This window comes from Eulemur rufifrons, chromosome 15 (genome assembly GCF_041146395.1).
Source record: "Eulemur rufifrons isolate Redbay chromosome 15, OSU_ERuf_1, whole genome shotgun sequence".
Lineage (NCBI taxonomy): Eukaryota > Metazoa > Chordata > Mammalia > Primates > Lemuridae > Eulemur > Eulemur rufifrons.
Window position 1 is genome coordinate 66,828,927 of NC_090997.1, and position 24,162 is coordinate 66,853,088.

Sequence of the window (24,162 nt, forward strand, 5' to 3'; positions counted from 1 at the left end):
CTCACTTCTACCAGTCTATGGGATGACTGCTCTTAAGTTCTCTGTGATTCCAATTGCTTATAATGTATCTCATGCAACTTAAGGGATATAATAGTCTAAGACAACTTTGGTCCTCTATCTGGTCAGTAAAGTACTGTCAAACTATGAAATGATGATTACACACACAGGAAATGTCAACAGTTGGTTCCAGGCCAATAATCATAAGAAAGGAACATTTAAATGAAGATTCTAAAAAACTCTTAGGACTGGCTTAAAGTGGGAAGTCACCATGGAGTGCATCAGTCTAATCTCCCAGTTTCTGAATGGATAGATTCAGAATGAATAGGTTTATCATCTGAAGAAGATTTGTGCATTTCCTATAGTAGCAGATTTGGCTTGGGGCTGAGACTCAAGAATTTTTTGCAAGTCAGCTTGATAGAGTTAGTTACTCAGGCACATTTAATGAAGGGTTAAAATAAGAACCTATTTAGACCACAAAAGTAGTCTAGGCTTTATGGAAAAGGATGTTCCAGTTTAAAGATGGAATAAAGGTATTATAGCCCAATATAGATCAAAATTAGGTAACTAGTTCAAAAACAGAATAGAAACATGATGAAACAAATTTCTTTGTTAAGATGGGTCAGGTTTGGGGGATGGTTTCATTAGGAGTCTGGAACGTAAGATAGATTTTAGATACATCTGTTGGCATGTGAAACATCCATGAAGATGAACAGAGGTATCTCAAGAAGTTTTGCTGCATCCTAAGATTCAATTTGCTTGTTTATTATTTTTCCCTGTCAAACTAATGTTTCTTCAACTGACTGTTAAGGCAGGGTTCAAGACAAACAAAATAAAACAAATAGGAAAAACAAACCCACTCAGTGTTATGCAGGTATACATGGCCCTGGTGAGTTTTGCTCAATTTTCTATTTAGAGCTTCTAGATTGAACTCAAGGTTTACCTCCTTTGGGAAGCACTTTATGACCCTTTTCGCTCACAGCCTCTTTTTCTGATCCTCTGCTCTTCTCCTATGACACCTCATATGATTTCACGCAACAAGTTATTTATTAAGTACCTACTATTTTCCAGACAATATTTTAGCATGCCCAGGCTACACTGATGAATAAAATTCCTTGCCCTCCATGGAGTTTACATTCTAGTTGGTAATAGTGGAAAGATGATGATGAATTAATCCTTACTTAATGGTAATGTGACAATTTATCTCCCCCCTTGACTACTTGAAGCCAGAGGACTGTGTTTTGTTTATCTGTATTGAACATAGTTGACTCTCAGTAAGTATTTGCCTAATGACTGAATATAAAATTGTGAGTAATGACAATATTAAAAGTCAAAGACATTATTAAAAGAGAACATTTGAGCCTTTATTCCTCAGTACTAATTTATGAACTAGCACAGTAATTAGAGCAGTTGCGTAGTAGAGTTTCCAATTTTATAGATCTAATTTTGGAAAATTTTATAGTTGAAACATTGAGTGTTCCGACACACCCAATTTCAATGATCACAATACTTCTTTTCAGTCAATGCCCTTGAATCCTATAAACTTTATTCAGTGAAGAATTTTCTATTCTAAAGCACAAAATAAAAATAAACCTCTATTCTTAATAGGATTTAAACATCAGAATATTATAAGACTCAGCAGGGCTTTAAATTTGCCAATGCCCTTGAATCCTATAAACTTTTTCTTCAGTGAAGAATCTTCTATTTCAAAGCACAAAATAAAAATAAACCTCTATTCTTAATAGGATTTAAACATCAGAATATTATAAGACTCAGTGGGGCTTTAAATTTAGGGTATTAGTGAAGCTTTGTGGTTTAATATTCAAAATAACTCTTAAATGGCCTTAACTGAATGCTCATTTAGACACTTAAATTTAGTATCCACAAAATTGCTGTTTCTTGGAATTTACTTTTAGTAAAAATCTCCTAGAAAACAGATATGCACCTGACATTTTTTTCCTTAAATATCCTTGTTAGAGTTAGTGTTTGCAGATAAAGATGACACATTCTCCACCTTATATAAATTTGCTTAGTGCCAGTCGGGGGTTGTGAGCAGAGTCAGTGGTCCTAATGTACTTGTGCATAGCAATAAGTATCAAACTAGTGGATTGGCCACAACCTTTGTGGACTCTCCGTAGTTTATCTGGCTGTAGGCCCTCTGTGGGCATCTTCCTTGTTCTTTAGTTGATGCCCACTAGAAGGTGAGTGGGAGGAGGGAAGAAAAGACAAAGAAGAAGTTTAACAGATCTGCTGAACAGTTTGATGATGGAAATTAGTTTGAGGATCAATTTAGGATTTCTCTATTCATATTCATCTTGCCTCTTATTGCCATGGATACATAAGTTGATTTTTATGAATATAGCATTTATAATGGCAAACTACAAGATGGCAGTATATTATACTGAGTCTATTTTTACACTTGGAAAAATACATGCCATCCAGATAACTTAAAACAGCATTGTGGAAACACACTACACTATCCCAATAAACACAAGTTCCAGATATGCAACATCACATTTTTTTCTTCAGATTTTAGACCACCAGTAAGTATTTTTGTAAGTATTTTTGGAATTGAGTTTCATGAGTGTGAGAAAATACATTAAGTATAGTTTCTATAACTTGAGGAATACTTGTAAGTCAGGAAAATAGCAAATGTCATTTAAGTTAAGGAATGCTAGTTTTAGTCATCTTCACAATACTTCTTCAAGTTAGCAGCATCAACCTATGCACTATGGATTAAAAATGTTGTAAATGTGGGATTGCTCAAAATACTGAACACCTTTTGCAATGCTTGGAGTCCCACCATTATAGGTTCACCCTTAGTAAGCATTGCCAGGTAAGAGATCTAGATGGGGCAGTGGAAATGGATTAGTAGGGGTTGGAGGAGATAAGTTGAGCCTACTTACTATGAGAAAGAATGGATAGAAATTGAAATCAATTTTAAAATTTAGAGTATATATAAAATCCTAAATTTGATTGCATATACTTTTCAAATACTCAATATATCAGAGATATGTACAGGATTAATTACAGAAAAGAAGGAAGGGAGGAAGGCAGGCAGGCAAGAAGGACAACAATAGTGTCTTTAATACAATCAGAAATTATTAAATTTACAGGGATTAATTTCTTTCTACCTCTGGCACCCAAACACCTCCACGCACCCACCAACACACATATAGACTCACAAACCCAAAAACACTGACACACAATTCCAGAATGGGTGCCAATAGTTGGCACTGGACTATTTCTTATCCTTGTACAATCTGCCTGTTTTCCTAAAAAAAGGAAAAGAAAAAGAAAAACACTTTACAGCTACTGTTTTTCTTTCCTTTTGTAAAACCACAGACACTCCCACGTAGCATAAGTTCAATTCCAGCCAAACTGCGTGTGTGTTTAAATAAAGAAAACAGGTTGTCTAGTTCTGTGTTAGCAAAGTCACCTCTTCCTGCCAGTGCTAATGCTAAACATGTAATAATACTTTATTGTCATGAGCAGGAATCTGCTTTGCTAATTAAATGCAGCTGTCAGTAATTACTACTTGTCAGTGTAATCTATTTTAGGGAGCTCTACTTTAAATGATAAAAGATGGGCTTGATATTGAAAGGGTGGGATAGGCAAGGTGACTGCTTACTTCCCCAGATCAGAAACTCATTCTTTTTTATGATGAATGAGTAACTTTATTGCAACAATGTTTTAACTGGATTATCCTGTATTTCTTTAGCACATACATGATAAAGTTTGCAATAAAATAGATTTTTTAATATCTAAAATCTAAATGTTACCCCTCTTTGTAATACCAACAAGTACTAGGACTTTGACAGAGTTATAAATGCATCATGATGGTAACAGTTTGTAATAGATGGTAAATCTATAAGAAAAGAATCAATGGCGAAGTCACTATAATCACTGCCATCAAATATTTAGTTCAATATAAATGTACCTTCTAATTGCTGGCAAACTTGATTCGACGCAGAGGAGAATCACTTGGAAGGGAGAAGTAGTAACTGTTCATCATATACATTTTTCACTGATAGTCAACCAGGTTTTCTCTGAGAAAATGTTTAGACTTCAGTTTTGGCCTTTGAAAATTTGCAAATGAAAACAATCCATGGAGTTTGCATGTCATATTAATTTATCTAACTGATTCTGAAATGAACCTAAAATTCTGTAACAGCCCTGCATCTGCATGACTGAAACCAATGTCAGGACAAGGGTAAGGCAGCCTGCTTTGCTCCACAGGATAGGCACTGGGGCTGGCACAGATGGCGGCACTGTGTTCAGGGTCCAAGGGGAGCAGAACCTTTGCCCTCACCTCCCTTGACATTTAAAATGAATGTGGTGGCAGTGGGAAAGGGAAGCTGGAGTCTCAAGGAGTGAAGTAATGGGGCGATGGAAGGACCAACCCCCCCAAAAAAGTGCAGCAGGAAGTATGAGCAAGGCTTGGCGCACAAGTAGCTTTTACCCCACTGAGGCCGAAAGACTTATCACACCCCTCAGAGCGTGCTGACGGCATCATCCTTCTTCTCCCACCATCTGTTTTGTATCCAACACTCCAATAGTCCTCATGTTACCGGATAATTAATTATCTTGTTATAGGTCCCAACAAATTTGGCAGCTACTCTTCTGAATACAGAATGTTATTGAAATAGAATTAATAATTTGGTTTTTTGTCCCAGGAGAAAAAAAGTTTTTAAAATGGAAATAATGAAACAAAGTAGAACTACCTAAATACCTTGTTTAAATACAGTAGGCAAAAGACACTAACTTGCCTTCTTTTTCCTGGTACTCTTCCGTTGGGTAAGGAATGCATAGTCCAGTGGGACTGGCATAAATTCTCACTTCCTTTACTGAGAAAATTTGGGTTATTCCAGATATTTCTAAAAAACTATTAAAAACTTCAAGTGATCAGCATCTCAATACAAGAACACATCCAATAGATACCCTTAAAAGAAGGGTTTATTCGAAGAGGAAAACCAAGAAGACAAACATGGACAGTGAGTGGGAATTCTGAAAGTTTTTGACTTTTATGGGTTTCTACAACCTCCTCCACTGCATTCTTGAATAGCCTGTCATATGCTGAACTTAGTCTTCTGTATCAGCCAGCGATGTTTCTGGAACATAATAGATGCTCAGTGAATAGCTACTGACTGTATGAGTGATGATTTTGCACTATTATCATGATATTGAGTTAATGTCATGGTTCCTGCTGCCCACTCCAGCTAGATGAAGCCAATGTGGGATGCTTGGTAGCAAGTGTTTAGGCAGCAGTGACAAAGATATGCTTTTGACCCTCTGGTTTGGTGATGGTCAGGGTAGAAAGAGTATGGACCGTGTTTCCTCACATGAGTACCCACAGGGTCTACAGGACTCCCCACTCACAAGGAAAGACCCCATCTCCTTTTCTTCACTATAATCCCTTCCTATATTGGGCTCCCTTTGTTCTAACTTGGGGAGCCAAGATCCCACACTTAGTTATCTTCTGGAAAAATAAAAAAGTCTTTCTCCTCAAGCCTACCTTAGGTATTTGAGGAGTCTTCGCTTAAACAAAGACTGCAACATGCACAGTTACCAGAATGTCTACCCCAGCCCTGTGTCGGGCAAGAGAAGGTGACACAGACCCAGGCTCCTAGGACTGGTCTCCCCAGATCACTGGACGCAGGAAGGCAGTGCTACATTAGCCATATTTAGGGATTTTATGATACTTTTCTCAGCATAATTATTATATATTCCCTTTCACTTTCAAGTCTCCCAGCTTGGATGGCAAATCCTATGGTCATATATTTATAACACATATAAGTCTTTTGTTCAGCTTCCCAACATTTCAATATTTTGAAACATTTAAAGTATTTAGGAAACCACCTATAGGTCAAGAATGGCTGACTGTTATTGTGATGGAATTAAGTCACAGAAAACATCATGGTTGCAGGAGAATAAAACTAGACCCTTTTTCAAGGCAATGGAATTATTTGGGTATCAAGAAGCAACTAAAGTCAGAAAAAGAATTTATATGAATATGTATGTGTTTAAAAAATATATATATCTTCCCCTAGTTAATGTACTTTTAAAAACAGAATATAGTTAAATTCTCACAAAAGTATAAGAATTTCAAAGTAAATTTATGACTGAAAACAGACAGGATTAACTTGGTTCTACTTTTTTATTGCTCCTGGTTTTCTCTCAGCTTTAAGACATAAAATGGGAATACAATGTCTACATAACTAGGAAATAATAGTTAATGCTTTTACATACTTTAGAGGGGAAACAAATAATATAATATTTAATTATTATTTTTTTAAATTTTAAAAGATGTCACCTAAATGGTTATGGTTTATGTACTATATTAAATGTATTAATGTTTTTAAAGCATAGCGTATTTTATATATATTTTAAGGTAATATTGTATTTTACACATTATACTTTTGAAACTAATTTTATATTTTATTAGGGAATGGCCACACACATCTAAAAAAGGCTTGCTTTCAAATGTTTGCCATTAGATATATTAATCAACAGCCCATTTCTATTTCTTTAGTACGAGATAAGGATCTGTAAGGTGATTATCATATGTTGTTAGCTAATCTATTGGTCTTATTGAATTTTTCATTTTGCCCATGGTGAAATAATTTAACTTCATATATACATCAAATCCTAAAAGAGAAATCAGATTTTTATATCTCATTAAATAGATACTAATGATTGGTTAAATATAAGTCCCTTGCTTTATAGGGAAAATGAACTTAAATAAACAATATGATTATTAGATATATTTAAAAGAATTTAAATGAAAGAAAAATTTGAAAATGAGCTTACTGAGGAACTTTTTGAAGCTTTCTTGGTCTTGCAAGTAATAAATAAAAATAAAAATAAAAATTGCCTAGTTCTCTATAGGCCATTGTTAGAGAAATGGATATCTAAATCCACCCTTAAAAATTAATAGTCTTGATAGATGGCTGCTTTCTCTGGGGCATTGAGAACACTAGAGAAGAGAAGAAATAGATGTGTGTGGGAGGGGCTGGGGCAGGGGGGAGGGGTGGAGTTTCCCCTGCTCTCCTAGGCAGAATTGTACCTTCTTCACACTGTACCCTCACTGTATATTCTCTTCATCATCTAACACACTGAATACTACTTGCTTCTTTGCCAACTGGGTTTCCTCTCGGACTTACAAGATTCTTGAGAGCAAGGACTAAGTCATTATGTCCTTATCACTCAGCACATTGCCTGACACACAGCAGTTCTCAATAAATGAATACTGAAACGTAATAAATCAAGTAAGTGAACAAGACAAAAGCATAAAAAGTCAGGCAGAGAGAGGGATAAGATGATTTCTCCAATAAAAATGTATTCAGTGCTTCTAATATTCTTGATACTAAGCTAGGTACTGGAGTTTAAATACTGGTGGGAGACAAGTACGTGTTTATTTTTTTTTCCCCCACTCTGAGTTACCAACTGAAACAAGTATGTGTTTATGTTTGTGTGTGTATGTGTATGTGGGAGGAATAACAAATTAACTCAATAGAGCATGATCTGCACTATAAAAGAGGAGCAGAAAGCTCAGCCATCCTGGCTTGGGTGGAGGTCGGAACACTGCAAAGGAGAGAAGTAAGAAAACAAAGAGAAGCTAAGAAGTGAGACAAGCAGAGAACCCTTAGGCAGAGGGACCAGCATCCACAAGGGCATGAAAATGTCACGGGGCATGGTTCATTCCTTGCTTAGAATCACCGATTGCAGGGACCTTGTGGAATAGTGGCAGGAGATGAGAGCCAGGCTGGTCCATGGGAACAGGAAGGGCTTTGTAGGTTGAACTCATTTGAACTTCACCCTGAAGGCAGAGGATATAGCAGATTATTATTAAGCAGGAAAATTACATGATGAGGTTGGCAGTCAGAAAAAAATTCAGAAGCATTGAAGAGGATGGAGACTCGAGGCTAATAAAGAGGAAAGAGGCTACTATGATTCAGGTGGGAAGTTCCGAGGGCCTGAACTAAAGCAGCAGCATCAGGGTTGGCAAGAAAGGCAGATGTTCTGGAGCAGGACTGCCATGTCTTGGTGACAAAATAGATGTGGAAGGAGATGATCCTGAAGTACCGGTGCTCCTACTATGATCCTTGTAACTAACTATTCTTCTTGGTTTCTCACTTTTCATGGATGTCTTGGATGATGTTGCCAATACAGGAGAGCAAAATAACACAAAGTATTGGAGAAAAGATAACATTAAGAGAGAAAAGATAACATTAAGAAAGTAACGGTGTGTAAAAATTCTCAAGCCCTTGATCTTTTTGTCGGTAGCACAGAGGTGGGAGTCCCTCTTTAGAGGATGCGAATATTTGTGGAATTCAGAAACTCTAAAACTAAATGCTGCTATAACCCTTGACTATCTGGTCATGCATTTCAGAGTCGACAGAGTATGAGGATGAGATAAATGCCTGGTTCAGAAAAAATGATTCTATCCAGAGAAAATCAGGAAGTAATAATTAAAGACAGTATTTATTAAGATTTTATGGTGTGCCAGGCACTGCTGTCAGGACAATGGGAAACAATGTTCTTCACTTTAAAGAGTCAGATATCAGGGTCAAGTGGGTACCACACATCTAGTCTAGATTTGGAAACAGAGGAATATAACCATACTTAAGTAAAAATAAAATAGAAATAAATATTCTCCCAGCTCCCCATCCAACTGCAGACCCATCAATCCCTCATGCACCCCAGCACCCATCCTGTGCTCTGCCTCTGCCCCCTACTCCTACGTCCCCCCTGTCTGGGTGCCTCAGCTCTCTGCTTCCCAGGTTCTGAGATGCCCACAGTAAGAAGCTCTGTGTCTGCTCGTACCATGTGCCATGTACCATGGAAACAGGGATGAAAAGAACACAATCCAGTATAATTCCTGTCCTTGGAAAGCACTAAGAGAAGTGGTCAACAGAATGGTCCTCAGGCCTTTTCTGGGTATTCTCAGGAGGGAGGAACCCTTCAGATCCACAGGAACCCTGGAGCTCCCCAGTGGTCAGCTTTTTGACTTCTCCACGCTGTGTCCCTGGGAAGAAAGGCTTTTTTCCAGTGTCTTCTAGTCCTACTGTTTTATTCAGCTCAGAAAAAGTTAGCCAATTAGGAACTTCAGATGACAGGCAGCTGGGTCACCAGAAGAGGAAATCCCATTTTCATGGAATGTCAGTTTCCACTACCACATACACAGTGTGGATTCAACTACAGTCATGTACCGCATAATGATGTTTTGGTCAATGACAGACCATATAAACGACAGTGGTCCCATAAGATCACACTACCATATTTTTATTATACCTTTCCTATGTTGAGATATGCTTAGATACATAAATACTTACCACTGTGTTACGATGCCCTACAGTATTCAGTACAGTAACATGCTGTACAGGTTTGTAGCCTAGGAGCAATAGGTGTGTAGCAGGCTCTATCATCCCGGCTTGAGTAAATACACTCTGTGACGTTCACATGATGACAAAATTGCCTAACAATGCATTTCTCAGAATGAATCCCCATCATTAAGTAACACATGACTGTATTTGGCAGGATCTTGGCAGACTTGTTTAAATCTACTAATATTTAAAAATAGATCCAATAGTTTGCTAAAAAATAATATTGCTTTGTTCTTTGTGCTAGTGGCCATTGCATATACATGTGAAAATAGTGTGATATGACAAAGAAAAGAAATTAACCTTTACTTAAATTAAACTCCTCTTTCATTTGCTGCAGGGAAGTAGGGAGGTATGGGTTTCCAGGCCCAGAAATCCAGGGAAAGTACCTGGAGGCTAATTGCGACTAAGAAGTGCATTAGAGTCGGGGTTAAATGTGGGCTGTGGAGCCCAGTGGCGTGGGTTTGAGTCATGGCTCCACTCCTCAAGCTCTGGGTCCTCTCTGGGCCTCAATTTCCTCATCTGTGAAATGGAAATACTAATTACATATGTCTCATTGAATGTCCTGTAAGGATGAAATGTGTTAAGATCTGTACTGCTTGGTACACAGTGAATATTAACTAAATGTTAGTTATCATCATTTATTATTTTTGCAAAGATAAAGAGTCAAATAGGTATACACACCTAATAGGAAAAAAGAACACAGAAAAACACCAGTTTCTAAGCTTTAAAAAACTTAAAATGGGAATAGCATGGTGGCTACCAGAACTAAATAAGTTATTTTTTAAAAATCTAAGAATTAAATTAAAATTAACCTTTTAAATCAAGTTACCCACATGTAATGACCACAGTTAGGAAATAGCTTTTACTTTTATACAATGAATTCTATAAGGTATATAATATAAAAAAGTGAGAAAGAATTTTCTGTGTATCCTAAAACTTTCAACGTACATCAGATATAAAGATAAATACAAATATTTCAATGCTTAGCAAAAAGTTTTATTCTTCTCCACTTACTATATCTGTATAAGAGGATACATCTTCCAAAGAATTGTGTGAACTTGTATACAGGGTCCTTGTACGAAAAAACTGTGAAGTAGCTGTCCCAAAAGGCTCCTCTCAATTTCTATGCTTGGCATAGGCCTTTAAATCCAGTAACACTTTAATCAAGCTTAAATCTTAAAACACAGACTTCTTTCTTCATACACTTCCCTCAACAGTAAGAATTCACAGAACCTATGTTTTACAATAGAGAACAACCAAACATTCATATATTACATATAACTTAGTATGTTTAACCATTTATGATGATGGTATGGTCATGTTAGAGACGATGGTGATGACAGCAGAATCAATTACTATTCCCTGAACCTTTACTATGTATGACACTCTCTACTAGGTGTTTTAGATAGATTATTATATGGACGTCTATGAACTGGTATTTTCATTACTATACAACAGATAAAATTACTAAGAATTAGAAAGGCTAAGTAATTTTCCCAAGATGATACAGCTAATAAGCAGTGAAGCAGGGATTCAAATCCAGCCAGTTCTGTCTGACTTCAGTACTAATGCTACAATAAACACTTTATTTACGTTGAGGCACATTCAGAATTATTGTGATTTCTTTTTCATTGACTTGAGTGAGTTAGCTGTGGGGAAGAGCATTACAGTGACATTTTAATATGTTCCTAAATAATTCCCCAAACCATACTCAAATAGTAAGATTGTTAATATTTATGACAGGACAGTTGTGCCATCTCATTAGTAGTTTAAAGATTCTGCTACTTAATGGTACTTATGTCTTATATGCCTCTTTAAAATACAATGTACAATTACAGGCATTTTTCCTTTTGTGTACTTCTAAATTTAAACATTTAAATCAGTTTATTATTTCACACTCCTTATACTACCCTCCTCCTTTCTATCGCAAGCCACTCCATCTAATAAAAGTTATTATTCCACAGGGCTTCATAGATAGTAATGTCCTGAGATCATCACGACCAAGAAAAATGTCTATTCAGTGTTAAATCATGTCTTGAAACTGTGTAATTATAAAAGCATTTGAAGTTTTTTCTTACCTCTGGACTAGCAACTTGTGGAATACCCTGCATGCAGTAAACATTAATGGGATGCCTACTGCGTGTGGTTGGGTCTGAGCAAAATAAGTCTCATTTCACACCTTCTATACAACTCAGATTCCTTTGGCAAGAACCATACACTGTAGTAACACGTAACACTGCTCCTGATCTCCTGTGCAAGAAGTTCACATTATAAGGATATCATGGGAAGCATAAAACATTCAGTATCAGATCCTCTGAGCTATTAAAACTACTTAAATATGGAATCAGTTCTTAAAGTTACCTAATTTAAAAGTAGCTGAACCTTTGAAAATTATTGAGTCCATTAAAAACTACATTAAGTTATAGCATTATGCTCAAGTATTGCTCTGGTTCAGGTTATGTCACTGCTTCATTACAATCGCCTTCCTTATGAATTTCTTAAGAATTCACTGTAAGTTGAAAACTGCCATAAATCTCAGTTGGCAGAATCTATTTGCTTTGCAACTTGCTCCCCACTTGGCCCCCTATTTAAGTAAATATGTGGACTTGTGGACACACACACACACACACACACACACAAAACCTCTTCAAGAGCCGTGTCATAGCAGAGTGGACGGTTGGGGCTCAAATGCCAGCTCTGCCATTTTGTAGCTGTGGAGCTGGAGCCAATATGCTCAGGAAGCCTCATTTTCCTCATTTCCTAAATATCAGTAATAATAATAATAACAGATTTACCTACGTATTTTCCCTCTGTAAAATGGGGGATGATGTGGGGCTGCTAGAATTAAATAAGTTCATATTAGTAGAGCTCTTTAGACAGTGTCAGGTGCATACTAATGGTTATTACAAGTGTTCTTTAAATAAATTGTTCAGAAAAGTTTACCACACTCCAAATTTTTAATATCAAACTTGTTGAGTGTTTATGAGTACCATTCTCAAGACGATGCTGAGTTCAAAAACCATACATGCCACAAAGGGATTCTCTTCCTATTGTACAAGGTTATCAGACAAAACATAGATATATACAGAAACAGAAACAGAAATATATACCATATATGTGTATATATCAGTATATATGTGTACATACACACATATATTTGTATGTGTATATATACACATACATATATATATAAATTATATAAAACTTATTCCCCCATGCACAGTCAAGCTAGGTAAAGCGGTCTAAAGTCAAATCAATTCATTAACTACTTCCTAATATTAACCTAGCTTTCCTTCATAAAACTTTTCAGCAAGATGAAAGATAGTTCATTGTTAATTAATACTAAAACATGATAATGAAACTTGCATATGAGATTTAGAGAGGTTCATTTATCCCACCTATACATTATGTGGATTTCCAGATGTAATCTTTTACTCTTATATTTTATAAGTGTTAGCTACTGTGAAATGTTTTTTACTTAGATCAGTGATTTTTAAAAGTAGTTATTAATAAATTGCTTTAATTGCACTTCTGCTGTAAAAGTTAAGATAAAATCACAACTCAGAAACAAACATTGATTCCAAAGGAAGCAAAATTTGTCAACAAATTTTAGATTCCAGAAAAAATATATAAGATTACTCTTCTTCTGGTTTTAAATAATTCATATTAAATTATAGAAAAATTAAAATACAGGATTTTTCTGAATAGTAACAATATAGTTCATTATGAAAGGTTTAACTAGTTATTTTTGTTTTGAGTTCCCCCCACCAAAAAAAGACAGGAGTTAAATGAGGATAAATCTGTGGTTTGAATAATTATTTCCTTAACTTGACTTGTTCTCTCTTCTCCAACTATTCACCTTTACCTGAAACAAACTATATTTCCATTATCAAATAGTAACTCTACACTTAATTGCAATAATCTCAGAATATGAAAACATTGGAATAAAGTACTTAAAAAGTCCCCAAAAGTCACAAAGACCAATAAAATATATAAGTAGTCACATCATTTCAACTATACAACTCTAGTGTCACTGCTCATATTCTAGTCTCAGAGGTTTTCAACTCATTTTTAGCAAGCATTCTCTCCTCTGCTAGCTTCTTTTACTAGGAAGTTATCTCCAGAATTATTTTATTCATGAATGAGAGTTCCTATGATAAAAGACCACCCTACCAAGCATGCCAAGAAAGTCAAAGAAAATTCTCAACTAAAATTTCCAGAAGAAATTTCACCTTTTCTAAAAAATTATATGTAACTATTTTTATTAACTTGCTCATTTACATATAATTGCATTTTAAGAGATATTACTGTTTCTGAGATTATAAAAAATAGAGAGATGAGAAAATTAAGGGGCAAAATATTTGTTGTGTTCTATGAATTCAAGTATACTTTTTCAATGCAATAGGAACATTTGCATTTACTTATAAATGAATACTAATGACATATTCAGATCTGGCACTATTCCACAGAAATCGTACAGAGAAAGCCAGAACTAGAAATCATACAGTACACAGATAGTTATATTACTCTAAAGTATTCAGACAAAGAGCAAGAAGATTAGAGTCAACATCAATTCTCTGAAGATGAGTCACATCTAAATGACATGGTGGGTTAAGAATAATGGTGGAATTTAGGGTGAAAACAAAGTTGGCTAATTAACAGCTTATATGATTTCTGAGTCAACAGCATTGTTGACCACCTACTTCGGGCTAGATGCTGCTTCCCTAAGTAAGCCACTATTCTACAGTTCTATTTACACTGTGTAGGAGTAAGCATCCTGCTTCTCCCCCAAATCCTTCCTTGTTGTTTCGAATAACTCCCCACTTCAGCTTTGCATATTGTGTGCTCATGTGCTCAATAAATACTTTTTGAGTGAGTAAAAATTCAGCAAGTAAGAAGGTTATTCATTCAAAAACATCTGTGTATGCCTGTAAAATGGTGAGGACAATGATGCAAGCATAATGAAAACACTTCAAGCAGCACCTCCTCACAAAGATGTTCAAGGGAACAACTTCAAGTATTAAAATTTAAGCATGAGCTCTGATTTAACCTAGAAACCATCATCTCAGTACTTGCTATAATATACTCCATTGAATACTGGACTCATAATTTCCCGTATAATCTGCTTAGGTATCTACTTGGAAATATTATTTTACATGAGTAATGAGGTTCCCATATATTTTATTAATTGAGAAAAGCATGTTTTTATAAAGGCCAGAGTAACTTGGGAGAAGCTAGAGCAGTTTTCCTTTTCACTGTTCAAATACCGGAGGCAGTTAAATTTAAGCAACAGTTTCCTTCCCATCCTTATGTTTCTTATACCTTCTTAGGTCTCCATCAGTTCACTGGTAAGTAACTTCATATTCCTGAAGTAAGGAAACCTGCTCTGATGCTCAGTCACTTTGAGCAATGACCTTTTGTAAGCAAACACAGGGAGGAAGGAAAGTAGTATTGTTTTCATTTATTTTTTAAGAACTCCACTAGGAGGAAACACTGAAGTAACTTAAAAAGAAATCTGTTGCAACATAATTGATATCAATAAAAACATTTTTTAAAATAGTTATTTTTTGATGTGTAATCCCCTTTTATTATCTTTTTTCAACTTTTTCTTTGAAAAGAAGCTGAATATATTTGAACTAAATTGTAATCTGAAATTTGTCTAAACCTCTGACATATGTAGAAATTACTGAGCAAAACCTTTCAGAAGCACTAGCTTTTTATTACTTCTAGCAAATGAGTTTAGAAAGGAGCACTGTCACGGAAAGAATGCCCACTCACTTTCGCTCCCACCCACCCCGACCCTGCATGCTATTTATCAGGCTAAGTTTACATAAATCAGAGAAGAGTTACAGTGCAATTAAATGTATCCACGAAGTAATATGACATAAAGCACTTTGCAAATATTAAATCTCCCCTTAAGGGATCAATGTTTTCCATGAAGAAACTGGTATTCACAGGGAAAGAGGGAGAGAAAAGAGAGAAGGAAGAGAGATGGAGATAGAGATATGACAGAGACAGAGAGAGAGAGACCCACGGGGAGAGGACTGGGGAGACCACGGATAGGAGCAGCAGCTCCCTTGGGTGGGTGCCCTGAAGCTCTCAAGGAGTGAAGCCGGAGAGCGGACCCACCAAGGTGAAGTGACTCCCGAGTTCTGGTGGAGGTTTCTTTGCGGTGCACCTGAAGCCTCCAAGTAAAAGCATACACATCAGGCTGGGCGCTCCTTCCTTGCTTCCCTAAACCACAGTGGACACCCAAGTGCTAGGGGCAGGAGTCTCAGTGTTCCACTCAGTAGCTACAGAGACCTCGGTAGACTTCTTGGTAATAACTATATGACCACTCCCTCGATTGCATCCATCTCCTGTGTGTGTGCGTGTGTGTGTGTGTTGGGGTAAATGGGAAGGGTTTCGCGAAGTGGGGCTGTGAGGGGGCAGGGACTGGTGCGATGAGGGGTGGAGGCCAGCTCCGAAGAGAAGGCACCGCACCCACAAGTTAACTGAGCCTTCGCCTGTCCTCTGCCTGCCCTCCGCTCGGGTCTCGAAGCCCCTCACTCCCCTAAAGCCCCCCTTGCCCTCACGCTCCAAGCAACAGCCCCACAGCCACCCCAAGAAGTGGCTGAGCGCGAGCCCCCAAACTCTGCCGAGCGCAATGAACGTGTGTGCTCTCTCTCCTGCAAAGAGAGAGCTGGGTGTAGCATTCTGGTCAAGAAATGTACAGAAAAACAGACAACCAGACAGATTGACTGACATTGACTTGACTGTCTAATTTACCCCGGGAATTGCCCCCGCCGTTCCTCAGCTAGCACTAGTTTAACGCTGAGCCCCTGCAAACCTCTCAAAAGTCTTCCCCAGGCAGCGCGCAGGAGAACCGCACCCCACAAAGTGCTTTTGGCTGGCATCCCACGGATGCCTCCTTCCCTTAGCGATTTCCGTTACTGTTATTTCCCCCCAAATCTACGAGGTCTCAGCCCGGTGTGCTGAGCCCCTCCCCCGCGCGAGGCGGGCAGCGCGCCCTGCTCACCATCGTCCCCGGCGGCGGCAGCGCGGGCAGGAGCCCAGGGCGCAAGGGCCGGCGGCGGGTCGCGCGGGGCCACGGAGCAGCTCCTGCGGTCCAGGCGGCAGTTGGTCCAGTAGTTTCGGCTGCCCGGGCTAGGGCTCCGCGGAGAGCCAGTCGGCGTGAATGGGAGCGAACGAGCTGTGCGTGCGCGAGTGTGAGTAAGAGGCGGGCGGGCCCCACACGCAGGCGGCGGCGGCGGCCAGGTCCGGGGCGGGGAGCCGTGAGGGGAGGGGTAGGCGGGCGAGAAGTAGTGGAGTTTAGGGTGCGTTTCCCGCACTTCCCCAAGAGGCTGGAGCCAGGTGCGGCAGCGCGCGGTCCTGTGGCGCGGGCACGACACGGGCGGCCGCCGGGGCCCGAGTCCGCGCAGTGCCGGAGACCGCAGCCTCTCGGCTGGAGGAGGTGCGCATCCTCCTCGCCCACTAGGGCACGGGCGCAGCTGCGGACTCTGCGCACGGAGGGCGAGAGCTTTGGGCGTCCTCGGTGACAGCTTCTCCGGCAGCCCGCTCCCTCTCGATTCGCCCAAAAGAGCAACAGTCAATGTGGCTGGGATCTTCCCTTTCTGCGTCCTCGAGCCGCGGGTGCCAAGCTGTGCCGGCGCCCCACTCCTCGCGGCTGGCGCTGTCACGGCCGCCGCCCGGCCCCCGGCGCGCCCGAGCAGGCAGCTGCCTCCCGGAGACGTGCCCAGCTGTGTGCGCGTGTGTGTGTCTAAGCGAATCTCTTCCCCTCCATCACTTGGGCGCGCAGGAGGGACCGGGTCCCCGGCGACCAGCTGCAGAGTGGCTGCCAGTCCACACCCTCCCGGCTCTCTCCCCACCCACCCCGCCCCTACTCCTCCTCGCCCTCCCCTCCTCTCCCTGCTCCTCCTCCAGCTGCCGCTCCCGAGCTCCCAAAGGCAGCGGAGAAACCGCAGCGAAAGGGAGGAGGAGGAGGGTGGGGAAGGAAGCACAGGTGTCTTCAGCGGAGAGATGGGCGCACACATCGGAGCGGCTTGCTGCTGGGGGAGGGCAGGGCCTTAGGCAGATAAGGGGGAGGAGAAGGATTTACCCAGAGGCGGAGGTCCTGTAGCTGAGCCACCTCTCGTCCCACCCAGGCGCGGGAACCGCGGGCGAGCACCACGGTAGGGCGACCAGGAGAGCACGCAGGGCTCCCTGGCGGACTGAAGTCGCAGCTTAGAGAAGCCGTGGAGGTGACCAGCCAGGGTGACAGTACCTGGGGACCTGGAGGTCGGAGAGACCTAATCTCTGAGGAGCTAAGACCTGTCTCCTTTGAGAGAAAGGGGCCTAGACCCAGAGCTTGGGACGCACAGGTGTCCAGGAAGCTGGTTTGTGGCTCCAGCATGCCAGTCAGGAAAGCTGGAGGCTGTGAGGGGTCGGGCGGCGGCAGTGGCGGTGCTTGGGACTGCTGTGTGCATCCGGAGTCACAGGGGGCGATCACCGCCTAGCTGCGAAGCAGGAGCTCAGGGCTCAGCCTTATTTTAGGTCCCAGTCCCAAAGCCGAGAGGCACACTCGCCTTCCCGATTCAGTCTGTGTCCCTCATACCCCTTGCCCCCAGCCAAACAGCAGCCCAGGGAACTGATTCTACGTGCTGTTTGCTGTGCTCTTTGCCTAACTGAAAGGATCCCATCTGATCTAAGGAGGCTGATGCATTGCTGCTTCTCTTCCAACTCTGATACCCTCCCTCAACATACATCCCTACTCAACCAAAATTACCCAGAAAACTGTATTTCTCACTGATAAAGTTTTTCCCCCTGTAGTTCCCTAAAAATAAAACCTTTCCTCCCTCTCCCCCCCCCCCCTTAGAGGTATTAGGTCTCTTGCTTACATTCCATAGTACAAATGCAGTGTACAGAAAAGTCCTTTAGGCAAGAAATCACAACATTATTGGTTATGACGGCTTGTTGGTTTCAAAATGACAGTCATAGAATGCAAAGTTGAGTCAACTTGGGGTCAGTGGAGAGGGTTGGCCCATTTAATTAGAAGTCTGTTGGAATGATCATGGGCAACAACACTAGAAAGAATTGCTGTGCTTTCTCCTGTATCCATTCCTTTTTATTATGGTAATTTCACTCTGTTAATTTAGGCAATTTGAAAATGAAAGATCGAATGCAATTCACAGGGCACAATATTTCTAGATTTTCATTCAACAGCCGGCCCCACCTCCTTCTCGGGGCTCACTCCGCATCACCTCAAAAGGTCATGAGCTCAGACCTTAAACTGCACTTTTTAAATTTCAGGATGTAGCCTGAATGACAAAGCTGTTGAGTTCTAGAAATAGATAACTTAAATCTAAGTAAACTTATTTACCAACTACTCAGACAAAATCATAAGCTCAGCAGCAACAACAAACTGCATATTGTGTAATATATTGAGCAGGAGGAAAGACGGCTGTTTGCCAGATATGTGATCCATTAACCTCTTTAGCTCATTGTTGGCAACAATAGCACACAATCACATTCTTATGTTTGAAAGACAAGGGATTTTTTTTCCCATCTCACAATCACAATGCCACATTACAGTCTAAAAGAAACCTCAAACAATAAAAGTAATAAGAAAGGAAGAAACACAATTTGCTTTATTCTGAACAAATGTTGCTGTTCTGTTTTTCCTGGGGGGGAAAAATGCTGATAAGCAATAAAGTCCACAAAGGCATGACAATAGATTTTGAAGAATGCATCACTCCATCTATCAGTCCTTTTAATTAGTAAACTTTTAAAAAATGTTTATTTATATTATCTTTTTATTGGTATTCAGTTTTTCTTTTGTACCTGGCAGATTACTGAAAGGGAGGATGGGTGCGATGAATCTGGTTTCTCATAATTCTGTCTTGCATCAGGTTTATGTCTGGCAGGAGAGGAACATTCAGCAGCCTGTGCTTTCTCAGCAATCCTAACTTCTCCTCAGAGGATCCTTAGCTCTGTAGCTGATAGACTGTGAGATTGTCACAGTGATTCTGCCTACCTTGTGCAAGATCACATCTGGGGCTGGGAGCAGGTACAGTTCCAGAAACTGTGAAGCAAAGCTCTGGAAAGGGCTTTTACCTTGCCTGGGGTTGGAGGATTAGATAAGGGTACATGAACTTTTTTTGTGTTGCTTCTCAACTCCTAGAAATGACCTGACTTTTCTGCTAGGGGAAGTGCAGAAAGTGGGTAGGATATAACATTTTAGTAGAAACCTTTTAGTATTGTGCTAAATTAAACAAATAAAACACTGAATACCAAAGTGGCAGATCCTAAAAAAAATCTATTTGAAATACAATTTTGAAAATAGTCACAGCTTTATTGGTTTGGTTTAGTCACCAAAGCCGAATAAAATACAAAGCAATGAAAATATTTGGTTAATTAGAGTGTTCATTTTGGTAAAGGATATTTTTTTTTCCTGAGCATCATCACACTCTCTTGTCTCATAAAGATGTAACCATTAAGTATTATTTAGTTCACAGTTCCAAATGGAAGCTGTCCTCTCAGTAAAGTATGGAAATGTTTGTCATTATTAAGAAATAGAGGGTAGCTGACTTACTTTCCAAAGTCTATCTTTTTTTTTTTTATTTTAACCAGCTAATCACTGGCATCCAGATTCAGTTGGTTTAGCAAATATTCATTGAAAGGACCCCACTAGAAACCGAAAGATGTCTAAAAGAAACCTCTGATCTCATGGTGCCAGGGCAGTAATCACTGGGATTGCCAGTAGACAATTATAGATATGGTTGACCAGGGGTCCTTCCCTTGTAAGGACGTGAGCCCCTGTACCCACATCTCCATGCTCCATCACTATTTTTGAGTATTTCTTGTATGAAAGTTATGGATTTTGTATTATACTATACTGTCTTTAGTCATGGGAGACCTAAAAGTGTAAGGCCACCCCTGATTATAAGGGAAGCATTTCTCATGGAAGGAGTGGGTCCATAGATTGGATGTCAGAAACGAGGAGGATGTTAAAAAGGATTTAATCTCTCTCTAGGTCTACACCAGTGCTGGCCAATAGAAGTGTAATGCAAGGTCTAAATAGGAGCCACATACATAATTTTAAACATTGTAGGAGCTCATTAAAAAACCAATAAGAAACAGATGAAATTAATTTTAATAGCATTTTATTTAACCTAATATATCCAAAATATTATTTCAGCATTTGATCAGTATAAACATTATTAATGAAATAGTTTACATTATTTTTTCCACACTACAATAGGCAAAATGGCTCCCCAAAGATGTCCATCTCCTAATCTCTAGAACCTGTAAATGTGCTACATTACGTGGAGAAAGAGATGTTGAAAATGTAATTAAGGTTACAGACTTCAAAATTAGGGAGATTTATCCTAAATTGTCTGAGAGGACCCAATCTGATTATGAGGGTTTTTTTAATAAATAGTATTTTTTTGTATTATTCAGAAAAGTTATATACTTAATTAGTGAAAAGCCAATTCTTTGATCTGAGGGTTAAAAAAAGGCTGTAGTGATACGTATTGAAAAATCTTTTTAATCAATATAGTAAGAAGATATTCATACATTATACATAATTCTGATATCCATATTTAAGCATATGAACATAGGATGACTTTTAAACATACAATTAAAGCTATTCATCACAATTTTCTGTACTTCCAACATTAAATTACAATTACTTGGGAGCATAAATCAAATGGTTCACAGTAACCCTGTAGACATACTTAAGGAACACCTTCCCACATTATACATGCAAATTACTTCTCTTCCATGTAAAAGTCTCTTCTCTTCACTTTAACTTCTAAGTTAAGTTTAACTCAGCCCTGGAAGTCACTATTCAGGGGCTTATCATGGTCCAAAGAAAAGGAAAAAATGAATGTAACCAGAACTGATCAACATAGTTTCATATATATATTATCTATATTTGTTATACATATATTATATAATATATAGGACATTTAAACTACATATGATCATTTCTATCACTGATACCACAAGATAAATTATATATTATACTGTCTTCAAGTAACAATTGAAGTAATAGGATAAATGAAGAAGCATCATTATGAATTCCACTTAATACAAATAACTACATAGCCCAACACTTCTCTACAAATCAAGTTGTTTTTTTTTTTTCTGATTGTCTGTTAAGTACAGTTGTCCCTCAGTATCTTCAGTAGATTGATCTCAGGAAGGACCCCCTTGGGTACCAAAATCCATATATGCTCAAGTCCCTTATATAAAATGGCATAGTATTTGTATATGACCTATGTACTTCCTCCAGGGTACTTTAAATCATTTCTAGATTACTTATAATACCTAATACAATGTAAGTGCTATGTAAATAGTTGTTATACCGTACTTTTTATTTGTATTACTTCATATTTTTTATTGTTGTATTGTTAATTTTTATTGAGTTTTGTTCCTGAATATTTTAGATCGGGTTTGGTTGAATGCCTGGAACCCATGGATGTGGAGAGTCAACTGTACAGAGTTTTAATTAATTTCATAGTTTAACAATGAAGGATCATACACAGAGGTCAAGGCATACATCTAGCATTTCAAGCTAAGCTTGTCCACATACACAGCTGAAATCAATCACAAGATATGACCTAACAAATGCTAGGGGAGCTTTTTTGTAAGTAGTTTTTACAGGTATTAAACTTCATCTTGCACACTGAAGTCAACATATATACAGGGTAAAAGTCAGAGCGTTTATATTTCCATTTCTTTTCATTTAACATTTACAACACTACTATTGTTGAATATTAAAACAAAAACAATAGCAAGGAGTCAGCATATTATGGTTATAGTCTTTCACTCATGTACTACTGCATATAAAATTCCAGTAGTGAGTGTTATTCACTGGCACCATTAAGAGGTTTGACCCTCACTGCCACCTCTGGGATGAAGTTCATCATCCTTATTTACTTCTCATTGTAATGGCACCATCTTTCCTGATTTGGTTGAATGGCCACCAGATGTACCTGTGCCATTTCATTAGTCTCTTCTACTTCCTTCCTCTCAGGTAGGAGTTTTTCTAACAAAGTTTATCAGGAGAGAGAAAGCCATTCTCAGGAAAGTTTACCTTAAATTTGATAAGGTGACCCTTTGTATATGATCCACTATAAATTGGCAGGCCTTCAGTTAGCACACACCTGATATCTCTGTGCTTGATAATCTGACATGAGGGATGCAAGGTGATGACTGTGATTCTTTCAGTCCTCAAAAGTGTATATTGGCTTTTGGAATCCATGCAATGATTCCACCAAGTTATATGTTCATACACATGAAAAGTTCTTGTGGTGTAAGAACACTATGGTCCTTCTGATCTAAAACAATGATAATGTTTCTTGGCTCCAGTCCTGGTTTTTGGCCATGGAATGATATCTTCTGTTCATCTTTCTTGCCTTTGTCATTATGAATCTGTAGAATCTTCTCTTGAATTATCTGCCTTCCACTGCTGCTCTTACATCTGTCTTTAGGACTTATCTGTTCCCCATGGCCCTGGCACTCCATGCACACAGACTGAATTTCATCAACCATTTCAGGTCCTATCTGAGGAATTCTTGTTTGCATTCAAGGGCCTCAGTGATTGGGACAGCACACTACTGTTCCTTTCTTATCACCTCGGCCTTCACATTTGTCACAAATCACATTCTTTTGTGGAGCTGGTTTTCTTGTTGCATCATTATATGAATCTAAGGTTACTGCAAGCTAATGTACAATATTTTACCTCTCCTTTTTCTCTGCATCTTTCCTCTTCCTTCAAAAAATATTCCAAAGATGCTCATGGGGGACCCAAAACTGATACCTACTCTATCCTTTTTAATTGTCTTTTCTCCTCCTTTGTCAAGTAATTCCATATTTTTGCATCAAAGAACACTTCGTAAGCTTGAGATATCTGTTTAAACTTCTCACTTTCATTTGGATTCTTATCTTATAGCTAGCAAGTGGACTGAGGCTGGTATAGGGGAGTAGGAAGGAGCTTGGGAAGCCACCACTCCTCTACCTCTCACTGAGCATTCTGGAAAGTTCTCTCACAGGAGTTCTTAAAAACTGAGGATTTTCTCAGGCTAGAAGCAGAAGAGATGTGACAGAAGGAGAAGTCACAGACATTCAAAGCATAAGAATTCAACATGTCCTTGTTGGTTTGAAGATGTAGAGGATGGTGTGACAAGGAATACAGGTGTCCTTAAGGAACTGAGAGAAGCTTCTGGCTGACGAGAAGGGGAAAAGGCTCTCGTACTACAATCACAGGAACTAAATTCAGCCAACAACCTGAATGAGCTTGGAAGAAGATTCTTTCCAGAAAAGAATGAGGCCCCATGGACACCTTGATTTGGGCCTTGTGAGACTCTAAGTAGAGGACTCGGCTGAGCCATGCTATATGGAACTTCTGGCCTACAGAACTGTGAGATAATAAATGTAAAAAATGGTTTAGTTTTAAGCTACTAAATTTATGATAATTTTTTACAGCAGTAGTGGAAAACACATAATAAGTCTTGAAATCTGGTATGTATTTTATGCATATGGCACATCTCAATTTATACTCAACAGATTTCCAGTATTCGGCAGCCACATGTGAATAGTGGCCATAGTATTGGACAGTGCAAGTCTAGACCAACTCCTGTTTCTAGACTCCTGATGTCTAGGAAGTACTAGGTTTGTAGGCTAAATATAATGTCACCATGTGGAGAGAGACAAGAAACAAGAAAGGGAGGAACTTGGCAAGTTGTTTCCTGATTCCCCATGCCAGCCCCTGTGAATGGGAAAGTCTCTCTCG

General features: G+C 39.1%; 1 protein-coding gene and 1 pseudogene across 7 annotated transcripts in view; both read right to left on the bottom strand.

Moving 5' to 3' along the window:
- The window catches only part of HS3ST5 (heparan sulfate-glucosamine 3-sulfotransferase 5), a 265,981-nt gene extending 248,766 nt beyond the window's left edge, over positions 1–17,215 (bottom strand). For 4 of the 7 annotated variants that reach the window (XM_069488293.1, XM_069488291.1, XM_069488289.1 and 1 more), the window contains exon 1: positions 16,402–17,215. The gene's annotated coding sequence lies outside the window, so the exon portion shown is untranslated. Of the gene's footprint in view, positions 1–15,512 lie in introns of all 7 variants that reach the window. The other 3 variants (XM_069488290.1, XM_069488287.1, XM_069488286.1) reach the window with 1 other exon arrangement.
- A 5,035-nt stretch (positions 17,216–22,250) lies between these two features.
- Positions 22,251–23,303, bottom strand: LOC138395733 (dnaJ homolog subfamily A member 1 pseudogene; annotated as a pseudogene).
- Between the last annotated feature and the right edge of the window lie 859 nt (positions 23,304–24,162).